The sequence below is a fragment of the Mustela erminea genome, chromosome 2 (assembly GCF_009829155.1).
Source record: "Mustela erminea isolate mMusErm1 chromosome 2, mMusErm1.Pri, whole genome shotgun sequence".
Lineage (NCBI taxonomy): Eukaryota > Metazoa > Chordata > Mammalia > Carnivora > Mustelidae > Mustela > Mustela erminea.
This window is the reverse complement of record NC_045615.1, coordinates 43,367,606-43,386,408: the sequence shown is the minus strand read 5'-3', so window position 1 is coordinate 43,386,408 and position 18,803 is coordinate 43,367,606.

Here is an 18,803-nt window from a genome sequence, read left to right as displayed (position 1 = left end):
CTGCTATAACCTTTGGTGGCATAAATCCTGTGTTTTTATTTTCCTAGAGTGAAATGAATCTCTCATTCATCAACATATGCTCACTCACCTGGTTCCTTTCTGGACCCATTGGTAGAATGGCTGTCAGGGGCTAGGTGAAAACTGAAGCTTAAAGACAAATCTTTTCTCTGTGCAAAGCTGACTGGCTCACACCTGGAACAAGCTTGTGGCTCAGGCTTCATTAGCACCATATTCTAATCTTGCAGAGGGCTCCCAATCAGACCTCTAAGAGCAACAAGAACAGCAGATACTGGTCCAGCCAGTAGGAGCCAGGGAACATCTGGTAGACCATAGGGTGAGTGCAAAATATTCAGTATTTGAAGAAAGGAATCCTCCCAACCTTGGCAGGCCCCAGAGATAAAACATTTGAAGAAAGATGTCTCCTCACTCAAAGCTGCTCTCTTTCCCCCCAATAGCAAAACTTCAAATAATCCCAGTGTTTCTTTTCCTCCCAGAGCATGAATACAATCTGAGTATAAGCAGGCTGTTGTTTCCAGGATTTGGTGAAATATTTTATTTATTTCAATTAGAAATCATCCTAATCAGCTCTTTTGAAAGGTATATCCTGGAATGCACAAACACCACTCTACACCCTATCATGGAATAAAAGATACATTGTCATGTGGAAGACAGGCGAAACAAATAAAAAAATTCCTAGCTAAATTCCTGAGAAGCAAAACTGGTGAAATTTCCAGTAACTGCTCTGACTAAAAATAACACTGATTCCACGTTTAAGATATTGAAACACGTCTCAGCATTAATATCTGACCAGTTGGTAGAGGGAGAGTAATCACTGTGCAGTCCCTGAAAGTGTTTGGGGACTGAAAAAAAAAAAAGAAAAAGAAAAAGAAAATAAAAGAGGCAGAAAAATCCTGTGGAATGCCCACCCAAAAAGATCATTTCTGGGAATGCCAGTCTAGGGTCAGGATCACAAAATCTGTTTATGAGTTGGGAGTTTAAATCTACACCATCGTCTTCATCACCTCTCTGAAGTTGAACATACCTGCTTTCTTTGATCCAACACAATACAGGAAGCCAGAGCACTGGTATGGACAGGGGAAGTTGTTTCAAGGTGGTGCTGTTGAGTGGAATCTAGGGCACATCATCAGTCTGTTTTCTGATTCTGATTTCTTTGTATTTATAGGTATTCTGGTTTCATTGTTGGGCAAGTAAGTTCGTAGAAAAGACCTAAAGCAAAACATTTTTCAAAAAGATGGAGATGCTGGAAAGGAAAACCTGTATCCTTACAGGTTACACATTTAAGAGCTTCTTTGAAAAACCAGTGTTCCCTCTGGTAGATGTGAATCTAGGGAATGAGGTACCAGTACTCTAATGATCAGTGGGTGAATGAGAAAATGAATATGATTTAGACTCTTACTGGCACTGTGACATCAGACAAGTCAGTTAGCCTTTCTGAGCCTCAGATTCCTCATTCATAATTTGGGGAGGGCCATTATTTCTTCTTTGCAAAGTGAAGAGGATCAGGTGTGATAACCTACATACTACGTTTAGTGCAATGCTTGATATTTTGTAACAATCCAAGAAATGCCCATCACTGTGATTATTCCAATGGCTGGACTTCCACTTTCCATGATACAAGGGGTCAGTGACTGGAAAAGGGGAGAAGACATAGAACATAACAACTTTAAACCAACTGACCACAAAAATATGTATTGGCAACCGAATCATTCTCAGTAAAAGTCTTTCCATACCAAGTAGACATTATTAACTGGGTCATGGCAAAAAAAGATGCTTCTAGCCATGAGGAAACCCAGATCACTACTTGTAGACAGCAAGTAGCCAGTCCACTCCCTAAACTGGCTAAACTGAAAGCTGGATCAACTGGCTAGAAATCAGAACTGGCTCTTGATGAAACAGCAAGAGACAGACTGAAGGGGGAAAATCTTCACAATCAGACATAAAGTAAATGTCACAGTGCTTGACCTTGGGGAGGAAAGCACTCAGCTGATGGCAAAACCCATCTAGGGACCTGGATTGAGGAGGATTAAAAGAATATTTGATTTTTAATTTTCCCAAAGCCAGCTTTTGGGGGAGAATCCTAGTTCTCTGTCTCTTCTCTCATGCTCCCCTCTCTTTATAATATCTCTGCTTTTTTCACTCCCATACATCATAGAGCAGACATACACATACACACTCTAAAATACCTAATACTTGCATACTGCTTACCATGTGTTAGGCACAGTCCTAAATGTTTTATGATCATTAATTCATTTAATTATCAGACTGTCCTTTTGAGATAGATACCATTTATAGCCCCATTTTCATATAATAAAACTGAGATACAGAGAAATTAATTAACTTGCCTAAGATAACAGGGTTTTAAGACACAAAATCAGTATTGGATGGTAGACAGTCCAGCTCCAGGGTTCTTTATTTTTTTTTTCCTTTTCCAATTTGGATACCTTTTATACATTTTATACCTTTTTTCTTTCTTTCTTTTCTTTCTTTCTCTTTCTTTCTTCTTTTTTCTTTACTGAGTGTGACAATGAGCCAGTTTATTATTTTTTTCTATAGCAATTTTTATTTATTTACATCCATACATTCTTCCAAAGATGATTTTATTTTTTCATTATGATAGGTGTACTCTTTAGTCCCCATCACCTATGGCACCCATCCCCCCCTCCAACCTCTCCTCTAGTAATCATCAGTTTGTTAAGAGTCTGCTTCTTGATTTTTCTGTCTTTTTTTTTTCCTTTGCTCACTTGTTTTGTTTCTTAACTTCCATATATCAGTGTGGTATTTGCCTTTCTCTGGCTGACTTATTTTGCTTAGCATTATACTCTCTAGCTCTATCCAGGTTATTGCAAATGCATGATTTCATTCTTTCTATGGCTGAATAATATTCCACTGTATACGTATATCACATCTTTATTCATCCATCTACCAATAGACACTTAGGCTAATATAAATAATGTTGCAATAACATAAGGGTGCATGTATCCTTTTGAATTAATGTTTTTGTATTTTGGGGGTAAATACCCAGTAGTGTGAGTACTGGATATTAGGGTAGTTCTATTTTTAACTTTCTGAAGAGCCTCCATACTATTTTCCAAAATAGCTGCATCAGTTTGGATTCCCACCAATAGTGTGAGAGGGTGCCTTTTCCTCCACATCCTTGCCAACATGTTGTTTCGTGTGTGTGTGTGTGTGTGTGTGTGTGTGTGTGTGTTTTAGCCATTCTCACAGGTGTGAGGTCATATTTCATTTTAGTTTTGACTTGCAATTGCCTGATGATGAATGTTGTTGAACATCTTTTCATGTGTCTGTTGGCCATCTTTATGCCTTCTTTGGAAAAATGTCTGTTCATGTCTTCTGCCCATTTTTAATTGGCTGATTTGGAGAGGGTTTTTGTGTGTGTGTGGAGTTGCATAAGTTCTTTATATGTATTGGACATTAACCCTTTAGCAGATATGCCATTTGTAAATACCTTCTCCTATTCAGTAAGTTGTTTTTTAGTTTTTTCATTGTTTTCTTTGTGATATAGAAACTTTTTATTTTGATGAAGTCGCAATAGTTTATTTTTACTTTTTTCTTTTGTCTCAAAAGAAATATCCAGAAAAATGTTGCTACAGCCAATGTCAGAGAAATTATTGCCTGTGCTCTCTTCAAGGATTTTTATGGTCTCAGGTCCCACATGTAGGTCTTTCATCCACTTTCAGTTTATTTTTGTGTATGGTGTGAGAAGGTTCTATGGTTTCATTCCTTTGCATGTTGGTTTTTCCAACACCATTTGTTGAATATACTGTCTTTCTCCCACTGTATATTCATGTCTCCTTTGTTGAAGATTAATTGACCATATAATTGTGGGTTTATTTCTGGGTTTTCTATTAGATTCCATTGATCTATGTGTATATATTTGTGCCAGTACCATACTGTCATGATTACTACTGCTTTGTAATATAACTTGAAATCTGGAATTGTAATACCTCCAGTTTTGTTTTTCCAGAGTCTGTGGTCTTAATACAGTCACTCTGTTACACAAAATATGAAGTAACTGTTGCAAATATTCATAACTCATTAACAAGTATTCATAAGGCCTGGAAAGATAAAATAAAAAAATAAAGTCTTTGACCTAAAAGATCTTAAAGTCTAGTAAATATGATAACCACATACATAAATAACTATTATAGCAACATAATAAGTGCTAAGTAATACTGACAGGGGGTTTCAGGAAAGAAGAAATTACTCCTGTCTTGAATGAGAAAAGTTTTCATGGAAAAGTAGGGATTTAAGTTGAGGCCTGAAGAATGCATAAAATTCAAATATTGAGAATTGTCATGAAAAGTCCTTGTAGGAGAGTCATCCTAGGCAGATACTAAAATCATCTGAGAATGTTTCTTAGAATACTCATGCTTGAATTAATATTGATTAAAAATACTGTTGACAGAGAGCTCACTATATATTCACTTGAATGGCTAAAGTTAAAAAGTCCCAAATCCCTAAATGTTGGTGAGCATGTGAAACAGCTGGACCTCTCACACATTGCTGGTAGGAATATAAATGTACAGCCACTTGGACAAGTAATATGGCAGTATCTACAAAAGTAAACACATACTTACATGATCCAACAATCCAATCCCATCCTGAAAAAATGAAAATACATATCCATACAAAGACTTGTATGCAAATATCCATGGAAAAATTGTTCATAATAACCAAATAACTGGAAACAGCTCAACCTTCCATCAACTGGTAAAAAGAGAATCAAACTGTGGCTTATCCCATACCATGGAATTCTACTCAGCCATAAAAAGGGACAATATGGTTGAGTCACAAAAACATAAATATGTGCTCACTAGAAAAAGTCAAACCTAAATGACTATATACTTTATGATTCTATTTATATGCATAGAATTCATATTTTCTATGAATTCTATGAATTCTAGTACTAGAAAAGGCAAAACTATAGTAATAGAAAGTAAATCAGTGATTGCCTGCGGTCAAGTGGAGGGGGAGGGGATTAACCATAAATGAGCACAAGGAAACTTAAGGAGATGGAAGTGTTCTAAACTTTGATTGTGCTGGTAGTTACACAACTGCATACAGTTAGCACAATTTCAGACTATGTAATAAATGGATGAATTTTCTTGTACATTAATTATATTTCAGTTATGATACCATAACATAGACCAGTTAAATCTGAGTGAAATAAGTCAAGCAGAAAGAGTCAATTATCATATAGTTTCACTTATTTGTGGAGGATAACAAATAGCATGGAGGACAAGGGGAGTTAGAGAGAAGGGAGTTGGGGGAAATTGGAAGGGGAGGTGAACCATGAGAGACTATGGACTCTGAAAAACAATCTGAGGGTTTTGAAGCAGCAGGGGGTGGGAGGTTGGGGGAACTAGGTGGTGGGTATTAGAGAGGGCACGGATTGCATGGAGCACTGGGTGTGGTGCAAAAATAATGAATACTGTTATGCTGGAAAAAAAAAAAAAAAACCTCTGAGAGCTGGGCATTGTATTTTTTAAACCTACCCAGGAACTTATACCAGCCAGAGTGAAGAAGGAAAAAGAAAGATGCCTCAAGTGCATCTATAAAAATAAATATTATTTTATAATTTTTTAATTTTTAAAGATTAAAAATAGGCATCTTCAGGGAACAGTATGACTAGAGCATAGAGTCTACAAATATGAATAGTGCAAACTGGTCTAGAAATATAACTTGGGAAAGATCATGGAAGGCTATATTTTTTCATAGTGAGTGAATGTTTCAGACTATCCATCAGAAAAGCAATTTTTTTCCCTGAAAGCCTATAGAGAAAATACTTTCAATCCTTTGAAGTGAAAATATTACTAATATTCATGACTTTGCAAGTTATATGGTTATTGATATTGATAGTAAATTGGACTATCCCATGTCTATGAGAAGAATTATAATCAAGAAGAGATGTGATAGTTATATCACTATGTTATCTTGAAAAAGTTTTATTTTTAACCTTAATAAACTTCTATTTTGCTAAACTGCAAAATCAGGTGTTAAGCTACAAGATTTCTCAGACTTCATCCCTCTCCACTTCTTCACATGCAAAAGAAGTAAACCTAAGAGACAATGCCACATTGAAAATAATGGAACAGGGTCTCCAGGGACCTTGATTTGGAAATCAGCCAAGACATTTGACTAATATTCTTCCCTCCTATTTTCTTCAGGAGCCAAACAATGCCTGTCCTCCTGTCACTTTGTTTCTCCTTATTCTGCAGACTTATTTTTCTAACTTCTCTTTTATGTGCTCCAAAATGGCAACTTCAGCTCCCAACTCCACAGGATGTTTCAACTTAGTTTCTGAAGGAGAGAGATTTGTCTCTCTGCTTCCAAAGTAAAGAATGCCCCTCCTCCTTTGTGTCTTGGGTCAGTTCCTGAAGAATTCAGCTCTGGTGGATTTTTTTGATTCTGGGGGTAGAGGTAGGGTTGGGGAGCAGGGGGAGTGTAATATATAGATGACTGCTCCTTCCTGTGCAAAGCGGACAATGAAACTACCTTGTACAATAGCAGTCTAGTTCTTTGGTTTCTTACCTTGCAGAATTAATTGTGGACTCTGCTATCCTTGGGGGTTCTCTACTTTTATCATTTGGACATAACTCCTGGAGATTTGTGTGTGTGTACACATGTGGGTATGCTTCAGGCAACATTATATACTGTTTATTGCAGTTTCTCCTAAAAAAAAATAATCAAATTAATCAACATTTTAGGAGTATTCAATTTTCCCAAATATTAGATTTGTATATCCACAAAATAAGGTATTATTTTTACATTTGCCAAAAAAGGAAATTTTCTGCACATGGCTGGCAGGCTATATCAGAAACTATTTTTGATTTATGCAACAAAATCCCAAGAAAGCACTAATAACATCATCTAAACATAGTAAATAATGCTACAGGTGACATCTGATAATTTAGTACTTAAAATAGCCATAGCCTTGAATACTAAGAAATAGAGATAGACTTTTCTAGGCAACAGTATGCCAAGAGTGGGATTTCTTTAAAACTCAAGACCAAAGCATCAGTGCTAGGATAAACACAAATCAACAAAGGAAACTTTCTCATTGCTGCAATAGAGATGTTTCATAACACCTCAGTAGGATTTTTTGCAAGTCATGCATTGGATTAGAATTTTAATTAAGGGGGCGCCTGGTTGGCTCAGCAGGTTAAACCTCTGCCTTCAGCTCAGGTCATGATCTCAGGGTCCTGGGATCAAGCCCCACATCGGGATCTCTGTTTGGTGGGGAGCCTGTTTCTCCCTCTCTCTCTGCCTGCCTCTCTGCCTACTTGTGATCCCTCTCTGTCTGTCAAATAAATAAAATCCTTTAAAAAAAAGAATTTTAATTAAGGAAGGTCTTCTAAATACATAGATTGATATAGTAGCAAATGGGAACAAAAAATATGGCACTGTGAAAATACAGGTGCCTAAGACCATTAACTTTTTATTCTGAGCAAAGAGACTTTTTCCAAAATTACTTACTGGATGTGAACATGGAACTAGGACTAATAAAGAAAAGGATCCAGATTAAGACAAATAAAAGACACAGCTCTCTTGTGATTTTTACTCTACAGTGAATAAGGATTTGTAGTTTCAAAAATCAGAACCACATCTTAGTTCTACTACTATGTGTGCAACACATATAATTGTGGGTGCATATGTGTGTAGACACATAGGTATATGTGTGCACTCTTTCTAGCACCAAGAAGAGAATTGAATGTGCAACCTATTATGTACAACTGTTGGCCTACATCCACTTCTCTGTCTTATCTCCTTCTCTTTGTTTTCATTTTAATATATTTTTAAAACATTTTATTTATTTATTTGACAGAGAGAGAGAGAGGGAGAGAGAGTGAGAGAGCACGAGCAGGGGGTGGGGCAGAGGGAGAAGCAGGCTCCCCACTGAGCAGGGAGCCCGATGTGGTACTGGATCTCAGGACAATGGGACCATGACCTGAGCCGAAGGCAGACACTTAACCAGCTGAAGCACCCAGGTGCCCCATGTCTCCTCTTTCTGTTTGTTTCAGAAGTAACAAAAAATGTTCCCTGGTATTTCCATGCTAAAGAAATTTTCCAGGACAATATTTAAGCTTTACTTGAGGCTACACGTGACCCTCATGTCAAATCTTTTGAGCCATTAACTCTTCTTTAGCCTGTGATGTAGAACTGCTGGTATAAAATATAAAGTTGCTCATTAGAAGCCTGCAAGAAAAAAAAAAGCCCCTAGTAGACGAAAGTAAAACCTAGCATCTCCAGCTTCTGTGCTTCCCACAGCATCAGGAGCTGCTTCCTTAGGCCCTGGCAGAACAGGAAGTCTGAGAGTGTAGCTCTTCATCACACAGTATGGCTAGGAAGAGGCCAGAGAAGAACAGAATGACATAGGGTGAAAAATGAGTGACTTATCAGCTGAGGTTACTATTCAACTCCAGAGTTCATGGCAACATAATCATCCTCTGTCGCTCTAAAAGAGAAACTCAGTATTACTTTAATTACTTTGCTATTGTTTTTATCTTAATTTTTTTTTTTTAAACAGAGAGACAGAGAGAGAGAGTGAGCACAATCAGGGGGAGTGGCAGGCAGGGGAAGAAGCAGTCTTCCCACTGAACAAGAAACCTGATGTGGGTCTTGATTCCAGGACCCTGGGATCATGGCCTGAACTGAAAGCAGAAGCTTAACTGACTGAGCCACCCAGGCATCCCTAGTTACTTCGTTATTGTTATTCATTGAATTCCCAATTCAACATTACATCCAACAAATGAATAAATAAACCATTCACTTATTTTATGCATGAATTTATATTTTCTAAGAGGGCACCTATACTTTGATCTTATACAGAGATCATGAGGGGACACCTGCGTGGCTCAGTGGGTTAAAGCCTCTGTCTTCAGCTGGGATTAAGCCCCACATCGGGCTCTCTGCTCAGCAGGGAGCCTGCTTCCTCCACTGTCTCTCTCTCTGCCAGCCTCTCTGCCTATTTGTGATCTCTGTCAAGTAAATAAATAAATTCTTAAAAAAAAAAAAAGAGATCATGGGAAGTGACAGAAAGTTTTCATCCCCAGAACACAGGGGTAAGCCATTACTCCTTTTTTTTTTTTTAAATTTTTTATTTTTTATAAACATATATTTTTATCCCCAGGGGTACAGGTCTGTGAATCACCAGGTTTACACACTTCACAGCACTCACCAAAGCACATACCCTCCCAATGTCCATAATCCCACCCCCTTCTCCCAACCCCCCTCCCCCCAGCAACCCTCAGTTTGTTTTGTGAGATTAAGAGTCACTTATGGTTTGTCTTCCTCCCAATTCCATCTTGTTTCATTGATTCTTCTCCTACCCACTTAAGCCCCCATGTTGCATCACCACTTCCTCATATCAGGAAGATCATATGATAGTTGCCTTTCTCCACTTGACTTATTTCGCTAAGCATGATACGCTCTAGTTCCATCCACGTTGTCGCAAATGGCAAGATTTCATTTCTTTTGATGGCTGCGTATTATTCCATTGTGTATATATACCACATCTTCTTGATCCATTCATCTGTTGATGGACATCTAGGTTCTTTCCATACTCTTAATATCAGCTTTGACTATTCCAGTGAAGACAAGAGATACAAATTCTAAATACTATTCCCAAAAATCTTCAGCCAGTGGAATATTGATTCATTAAAGAAAGAGTTTACTAATTTGATAGCAAGATGATATTTCTTCTTCTATAGGAAGAATCTTTCAGGAATTTCCAAAGCCTGGCCCCTAGAATTTTGCAACAGGCACCACTTTATCTTATACATTTATATCCTTTACCCCATGGTTCCAAATGTTTTTGCTCATTCAGGTTCATAACAACTGCCAGGCTCAAATATTCTGCACTCATCCATTTTAACTGATAAGAATAATTATGTCTTAATTTATTTTGATTTGAGGATAGTTAGGCAGATAGATAAGGCAGTTATTCTTTAACCTTAATAGAACCAAAAGGAAGCCACTGGGTCAGTTAAAGACTGATGAATTAGAACTGGAACCCTGGTGGTCCATTCAATATTTTCTTCTGAAAAACACCATTTAATCTTAATCATTAATGAAATTTAGATAATTAAAATAGAAAAAAATCTCTGAATAATTCCAGCAAACAGAGATAACATTATTAATATGTTAGGATATCCATACACACACACACACACACACACACACACACACTGGTTCTTGGTAGCTGTTTTGGGAATATTAATATATAGATACTGAGTACATGCAAATGAATAAGGAACTCAGCACCTCTGCCCTCTTTGCTGATAACACCATTTCAGGCCAGAGGAAAACATGGATATGAGTCACCTTGTCCAACATAGCTTTCCCCACTTCAAAAGTATGAACTTTATCTTCCAAGCTCAGAAACTCAATACCTTCTCTGATAAAAGTTGGCACTATGAAAGAGTAAAAATAAAGAGCAAATACAAGACAAAATGTAGGCAGGGGCTTAAGGGATACTTTTCTTCACCTAAAACTATCAATCAAGATGCTAAGCACTCATACCACATTTCTATCAAAATCATGTGAAACTTGGCACTTGTGAGCCCTGCTTGTCTCACTATCATATGCTCCTGCTCCACGGCAGTCTTCAGCTTCATGGGAGTGACATCTGTACCTCCAGATGTTGATGTTTTGTCAGGCCCTTCTCAGCCATTTTGATCAGGGTATATGTACACAAATTATATCATAATTCTTCTCACACTTCATATGTTACATCAAATAAGAAAAACCACCAAATTTACACTGAGCCTAGGAAATGTAACTTGAGATTTAACACACTATTCATAAGGATGTGCTATTATTCTTAATCTCTCAATTAATATGAGCTAGCACTATTGTACAGATTTATTACTGACCATATGCTCTTTAATTATCATCGCTTCCCAGAGTTACCACTTCGCACATCTGCAGCCAGTGCTGGCTGCTGTTCTTCTGTCCCTGCCTTAGCAGGATACAATAACCATTTTTCAGCTGGACACCTGACGAAGTGTCAACCCCAACAATGTCTCAGAAGAGTGATTAAAATGAAATAAAAGAAAAGAGAAACAAATAGTGTTTCAGGGAGAGTGCTGGGGATGGGGGAGATACACTCTCAACGATGTACCTCATATGTTCAAGTTCATTATTAACTGAAATGCTTCTTAATTGTACATTGTTAATGTTCAGCCTCCAAAATCTGGCTGTTGCCAATGGAATGAAGGAGGAGTAGTCTTTTCTTGAAGCAAATGGGAATGCAGAGTGTGCAAACACTAACATTGTTCTCAGATCAAGATGTGTCTTGCTGATTTAAAATCTTTTGGACTGCACAATCAGGGGAAGCATAATTCATGGGGACTTGGGTTAATTTTTAAAAGATTTACGCTCCAATTTTCAATGATGTTCTAGTTAATTAAGTATCTCTCTACATCACAAAGGAACAGTTCATATAAACTGTTTTCCCCTTTATTGAAGTTTAACATTCTTAAGATCACACATCCTTTTCCTCTAGTAGATGCAAGAGATATATGTATGGAGACAAGTGCTTCCTGAAGTACTCTAGGCTTGATTAAAAGATGGCAAGCTTTAGCAGAAAGAAAACTGGCTGGCTTATGAATCTGAGAGGCAGATGTTGGAAAATCACCTAACTTTTTTCATTTGTTATAAAGGGCTTGAACTAGATAATCCTCCAGGTTCCTTCCATCCCTAAGTTAATGACCCTAATTCATTAGTACTAAATTCAATTTACAGATTTATGGTCATTTGTGTTTTAGCCATACAGCATCCAAGGAGCTTGATAGGTAGTTTTTAGTCCTGTTCTGATGGAAATTGAGGTCTCAAGAATCCATTCACTCACCAGATATCTTCCAATCACAACCAGTTTGAGAAGAGGTCTCTTGCTTTGGAATACTTCTTATTAATTCTCCAAAATCTCTTTTAAAAGCTTTCAAAAGTAACACCTGCAAATATCTATTTACAGAAATATATGGAGTCTCAAATAATCAAGAAAACATAGAAGATGACGAACACCAAGCTGTATGACTGGCTCCCAGAGTGCATGACTTACTATAAAGCAAAAATAACTAAGACAGTGAGCTTTAAGCCCAAGAATAGATAAGGTAACCAAAGAGACGGGAGGGAGAGCCAAGAAAGACATCCACCTAGCTACAGTCACCTGATTTATAATAAAAATATCACTGTGATCCAGGGGGGACAGGACAGTCTTTTAAATAAATTGGGGCCAAAAAAAAATGAACATTGACCTCTGTCGTACACCATGAACAAAAATTAATTTAATATGGAGCAAAAACCTACATGAAAGATATATAATAAACTTCTGGAAGAAAACATAGGAGTACATATTCAATCTTGATGTAGGTAAATATTTCTTAATTAAATTGGAAAAGACAAAGAGTTAGCCATAAGAAAAAGATAAACAAATTGCTCTATATGAAATTTAAAATTTCTATTCTCTGAATGACACTATTTAAAACATGAAAAGTTATGCTACAAACTGGAAAAAATAATCTCAATACATATATCCAACAAATGACTCATATTTAGAATAAAAAGAGCTACCAGTCAATTAGAAAACACAGACAACCTACATTTTTTTTTAAAACAGGGAAAAGACCTAATCAGGCACTTCATAAAAGTGAAGTGTATGACCAATAAACATAAAAAGAAGCTCAACTTGCTTAGCCAGCTGAAGAAATGCAAATTAAAACCTGAATGAAATACAATCATACACTATCCAAAATGGTGAAAAGTGAAAAAACCTAGTCCTGTAATATCAAATGTTAGTGACAATGTGGAATTCTCACGTATTGTTGGTAGAAATATAAGCTAGAGTTGCCCCTTTGGAAAACTTTTGGCCCATCTACTAAATCTAAACATGGTTTTATCTCATGACTGCAATCCCACTCCCAGTGCTATGTACTCCAAAAACACTCATAACAATTTTCATAGCAGTATTATTTATATTAGCTAAAACCTAGAAACACCTCAAATTTCTATCAGCAATAAATTGTTACTATAGTTATACAATGAAATAAGTCATAGCAGTGAAAAAGAACACTAAAGTTCCATATACAACATAACTAAAATTTTTGTTGTTATTTTTAATGTCAATTAGCCAACATACGGTACATCATTAGTTTCAGATGCAGTGTTCAATAATTTATCATTATCAGTGGCATATAACACCCAGTGCTTATCACATCATGAGCCCTCCTTAATGCTCATCATCTAATTACCCCATCCTCCCTTCCAACTTCCCCCCAGCAACCCTTAGTTTGTTTCCTATAGTTAAGAGTCACATGTTTTCCCTCTCTGATGACTTCCCAGTTTTTCCTCCCTTCCCCTATGATCCTCTACACTATTTCTTATATCCCACATATGACTGAAACTATATAATTGTCTTTCTCTGATTGACTTATTTTGCTCAGCACAATACTTCTAGTTCCAATCACATCAGTGTAAATGGCAAGTATTCATCCTTTCTGGTGGCTGATATATATATATATATATATATATATATATATGGCATTTTCTTTATCCATTCATCTGTTGAACATCTGGGGTCTTTCCAGTTTCGCTATTGTGGACATTGGTGCTATGAACATTGGGGTGCCCCTTCAGATCACTACATTTGGATCTTTGGTGTAAATACCCAGTAGTGCAATTGCTGGGTTATAGGGTAGAACCTCTATACTGTTTTTCAATGTGGCTACACAGCTTGCATTCCCACCAACACTGTAAAAGGGTTCCCCTTTCTCTGGATCTTCACCAACATTTGTTGTTTCCTATCTTGTTAATTTTAGCCATTCTGACTGGTGCGAGGTCGTATCTGTGGTTTTGATTTGTATTTCCCTCGTGATGAGTGATGTTGAGCACTGTTTCATGTGTCCATTGGCCATTTGTATATCTTCTTTGGAGAAATGTCTGTTCATGTCTTCTGCCCATTTCTGACTGGATTATTTGTTTTTTAGGTGTTGTGTTTGATAAGTTCGTTATAGATCATGGATACTAGCTCTTTATCGGATATGTCATTTGCAAATATCTTCTCCCATTCTGTGGTTGCCTTTTAATTTTGTTGACTAGAAGCTTTTTATCTTTATGAAGTCCTGATAGTTCATTTTTACTTTTGTTTCTCTTTCCTTTGGAGATATGTCTAGCAAGAATTTGCTTCAGCCAAGGTCAAAGAGGTTGCTGCCTGTGTTCTCTAGATTTTGATGAATTCCTGTTTCACATTTAGGTCTTTCATCCATTTTGAGTTTATCTTTGTATATGGTGCAAGGAAATGGTCCAATTTCATTCTTCTACCTGTGGCTGTCCAATTTTCCCAACACCATTTATTGAAGAGACTGTCCTTTTTCTATTGGATATTCTTTCTTGCTTCAACATGACTTAAATTCTCACTGAAATAATGTTAAGCAGAAAAAAAGCCTCACACAAGAGTATGTTATTGTGTGATTATACTTATATGAAGCTCAAAAACAAACAAAATTAATATATGGTGATAAAAGACAAAATAATGGTAACTTTGGGGATGGGAGTGGCAGTAGGGGCTGTGAGGGGCTGGAAATCTTCTGGAAATTTGGTGATGGTTATACACAGATATAGATGCAAGACTGTCCTCTTATGGTTTGTGCACTTTATTATTTGTAAATTATATCTCAATAGAAAAAAATGTCTATGTGTATCTATGTGTATTCATCTTCCAAAAAACAGAAATGACATTATATTCTATTGATGTCATAATTTTTATTCTTTGTTTTTAGTGAATCAAAACTTTTTTTGAATGTAAATTAGAAACCTTCAATTTGATTGAAGAAGACACAAAAAGATGGAAAAGCATTCCATGCTCATGGATCAGAAGAATAAACATTGTTAAAATGTCTATACTGCCTAGAGCAATCTATACTTTCAATGCCATCCCAATCAAACTTCCACCAACATTTTTCAAAGAGATGGAACTAGAGGGTATCATGCTGAGCGAAAGAAGTCAAGCGGAGAAAGACAACTATCATATGATCTCCCTGATATGAGGAAGTGGAGATGCAACATGGGGGGTAAAGGGGGTAGGAGAAGAATGAATGAAACAAGATGGGATTGGGAGGGAGACAAACCATAAGTGACTCTTAAACTCACAAAACAAACTGAGGGTTGCTGGGGGGAGGGGGTTTGGGAGAAGGGGGATGGGGTTATGGACACTGGGGAGAATATGTGCTATGGTGAATGCTGTGAAGTGTGTAAACCTGGCGATTCACAGACCTGTACCCTTGGGGATAAAAATATATTATGTGTTTATAAAAAATAAAAAATTAAAAAAAAAAAGAGCTGGAACAAACAATCTTAAAATTTGTGTGGAACCAGAAGAGACCCTGAACTGCTAAGGAAATGTTGAAAAAGAAAACAGAGCTGGTAACATCACATTACCTGATTTCAAACTTTACTCTAAAGCTGTGATCACCAAGACAGCAAAAACAAACATATAGATCAGTGGAACAGAGTAGAGAGCCCAGATATGGACCTGCAACTCTATGGCCAAATAATATTTGACAAAGCAGTAAAAAATATACAGTGGAAAAAAGACAGTCTCTTCAATAAATGGTGCTGGGAAAATTGGACAGCTTTGTATAGAAGAATGAAACCATTCTCTAAGACCATAAACAAAGATAAACTTGAAATGGATAAAAGAGCTCAATGTGAGGCAGGAATCTATCAAAATCCTAGAGGAGAATGAACATAGTCAGTAACCTCTTCGACACAGCAACCTCTTTCAAGACATGTTTTCAAAGGCAAAGGAAACAAAAGCGAAAATGAACTTTTGGGACTTCGTCAAGATCAAAAGCTTCTGCATAGCAAAAGAAACCATCAACAAAACAAAGAGGCAACCCACAGAATGGGAGAATATATTAAAAATGACACTACAGAGAAAGAGCTAACAGCCAAGGTCTATAAAGAACTCCTCAAACTCAACACACACAAAACAGATAAACATGTCAAAAAATGGGCAGAAGACATGAATAGACACTTCTCCAAAGAAGACATACAAATAGCTAACAGACACATGAAAAAATCATCATTGGCTATCAGGGAGATTCAAATCAAAACTACATTGAGATGCCACCCTACAGCAGTTAGAATGGCCAAAATTAACAAGACAGTAAACAACAAGTATTGGAGAAGATGTGGAGAAAGGGGAACCCTCTTACACTGTTGGTGGGAATGCAAGTTGGTGCAGCCACTTTGGAAAAGTTGGCTTTTTTTTTCCCCCCAGGTTTGAGTTCCACTTTATTGCTCAAGCACAGAACTTGAGGTAAGCCTGGATCTTCAGCAACGTGCAGAGAAGAGGCTGAGGGGTTTGGGGACATGACCTGGCTGAGAAGGGAAACTGATCCAAAGGGAAATACTGGTTGGGGGGAACAGGGGGTGGTCATCAGGACACCAGAAGACAGCTCAGCTATACCATTAAGGGTGAGGATGGGAACAGAGAGCAGTAACGGGCATAGCAGTGGTTTTTCCCATGCCCCTAGCACCCACACGGAGGCCTTGTGTTTGGGAACGGATCGGCAGGAGGGAAGCATGAGGAAATGGCTGCCCGGGAGTCTCCTCTCCACCCTGGTTTCACATCAAAGCCCACGTAGCATCCCTACCACTCACTCCCTTCTACCATTTGAAAAATAGACACAGCGAACAGAAGCAGCAAAATAAATTAACATTCTGATGAGTGTTCGTGTGGATGGACATTTGTTCACATGTAATGGAGGATGGGGGAAGGGATGAGGGGGTGACACCACCTAAAACAATCCCCCAGCCTACTCCTTTCCCCCTTCCCCCAAAGCCACCATCTAACCAGGTAGAAAAATAAAGGTCTAATTCACTCAAAATTTTTCAGTTTTTACAAAACTAACAGGGTGGAGGAGGGGAGGGAGCAAGGGAGGCAGGCAGCCACGGGAGGAGGGCTGGGCAGAGGCTATGCTTCTGTCTCCACCTGAGGCTGTCTCCCCGCCACTTCATTCTTCTGCTTCTCCTTCATCTCTGCGTCAGCAGGATGGTCTCCTGCAGCTTCTGCTGCCTTGGCCTTGCTCTTCTCCTCGGCCAGCCTCTCAAATATGTTGACATTTGGAAAACAGTGTGGAGATTCCTTAAGAAATTAAAAATAGAGCTACACTATGACCCTGCAATTGCACTACTGGGTATTTACCCCAAAGACACAGATGTAGTGAAAAGAAGGGTCATCTGTACCCCAATGTTTATAGCAGCAATGGCCACAGTCGCTAAGCTGTGGAAAGAACCAAGATGCCCTTCAATGGATGAATGGATAAAGAAGATGTGGTCCTTATACACTATGGAGTATTATGCCTCCATCAGAAAGGATGAATACCCAACTTTTGTATCAACATCATGGGAATGGAGGAGATTATGCTGAGTGAAATAAGTCAAGCAGAGACATTTAATTATCATATGGTTTCACTTACTTGTGGAGCATAAGGAATAACATGGAGGACACTGGGAGTTGGAGAGGAGAAGTGAGTTGGGGGAAATTGGAGGGGGAGATGAACTGTGAGAGACTGTGGACTGTGAGAAACAAACTGAGGGTTTTGGAGGGGAGGGGGGTAGAGGGTTTGGTGAGTCTGGTGGAGGGTATTAAGGAGGGCACATATTGCATAGTGTGTTGCATAAACAATGAATCTTGGAACACTGAAAAAAATTAAAATTACAAAAGAAAAGGAAAAAAAGAAACCTTCAATTTGTTTAAAAAAAAAAAAAGGAAAAGAAAAGAAAAAAGGATAATACATTGAGTTTCCTCCATAGATAGACATACTCTTCCTTGGACAGATTTACCTTCTTTTTTTTTTAATATTTTATTTATTTATTTGACAGACAGAGATCACAAGTAGGCAGAGAGGCAGGCAGAGAGAGGAGGAAGCAAGCTCCCTGCTGAGCAGAGAGCCCAATGCGGGGCTCAATCCCAGGACCCTGGGATCATGATCCGAGCTGAAAGCAGAGGCTTTAACCCACTGAGCCACCTAGGCACCCCCAGATTTACCTTCTTAAGTGGAGTGTTAATGTAGAGTTCTCTTCTTTTTTCTTTTGTTTTTATTAAAGATTTTATTTATTTGTCAGAGATAGAACAAGCAAGGAGAGCGACAGGAAGAGGGAGAAGCATACTCCCCTCTGAGTAAGTTCTGATGGGAAACTTGATCCCAGGACCCTGGGATCATGACCCTGAGCTGAAGGCAGACACTTAACCGACTGAGCCACCCAGGTGTCCCTGTAGGGTTCTCTTCTTATTTCAGCTGCCTAAAAAGTTGTGTGGTAAAAGGAAAATTGGGATAGGAGAATACAGATAGGCATATGTCAAAGTAGAACTTTGTATCACTCTCTGTCAAGTAAGCAATGCATTTGCTGAAATGCAAACATATGACCAATGAGACTAACAGTCAGTTTGAGCTCATTCTCCTTTCCTGTGAACTGAAGTAGTATGGGAATTAATTATAAAGGACCTAGACCTAAAGAACTCCCCTCCTGCTCTACAAAACAGAAGTGAGGTCCACCAAACACCAGTAGGCTGTCCTAAGGCTTTACATTTAGAAGAAATGGATACTGACCATTTACTACTGTTAAAAAAAAAAAAAAAGGAGCCTTTAAAAATTTACACTTTGCTACTTCAATTTTCTATTCTTACCCCAAATGGTAAGAAAATATTTTCTTTTTGGAACTTAGACATTTTCTCTTTAAAAACTTACTTTATGTCA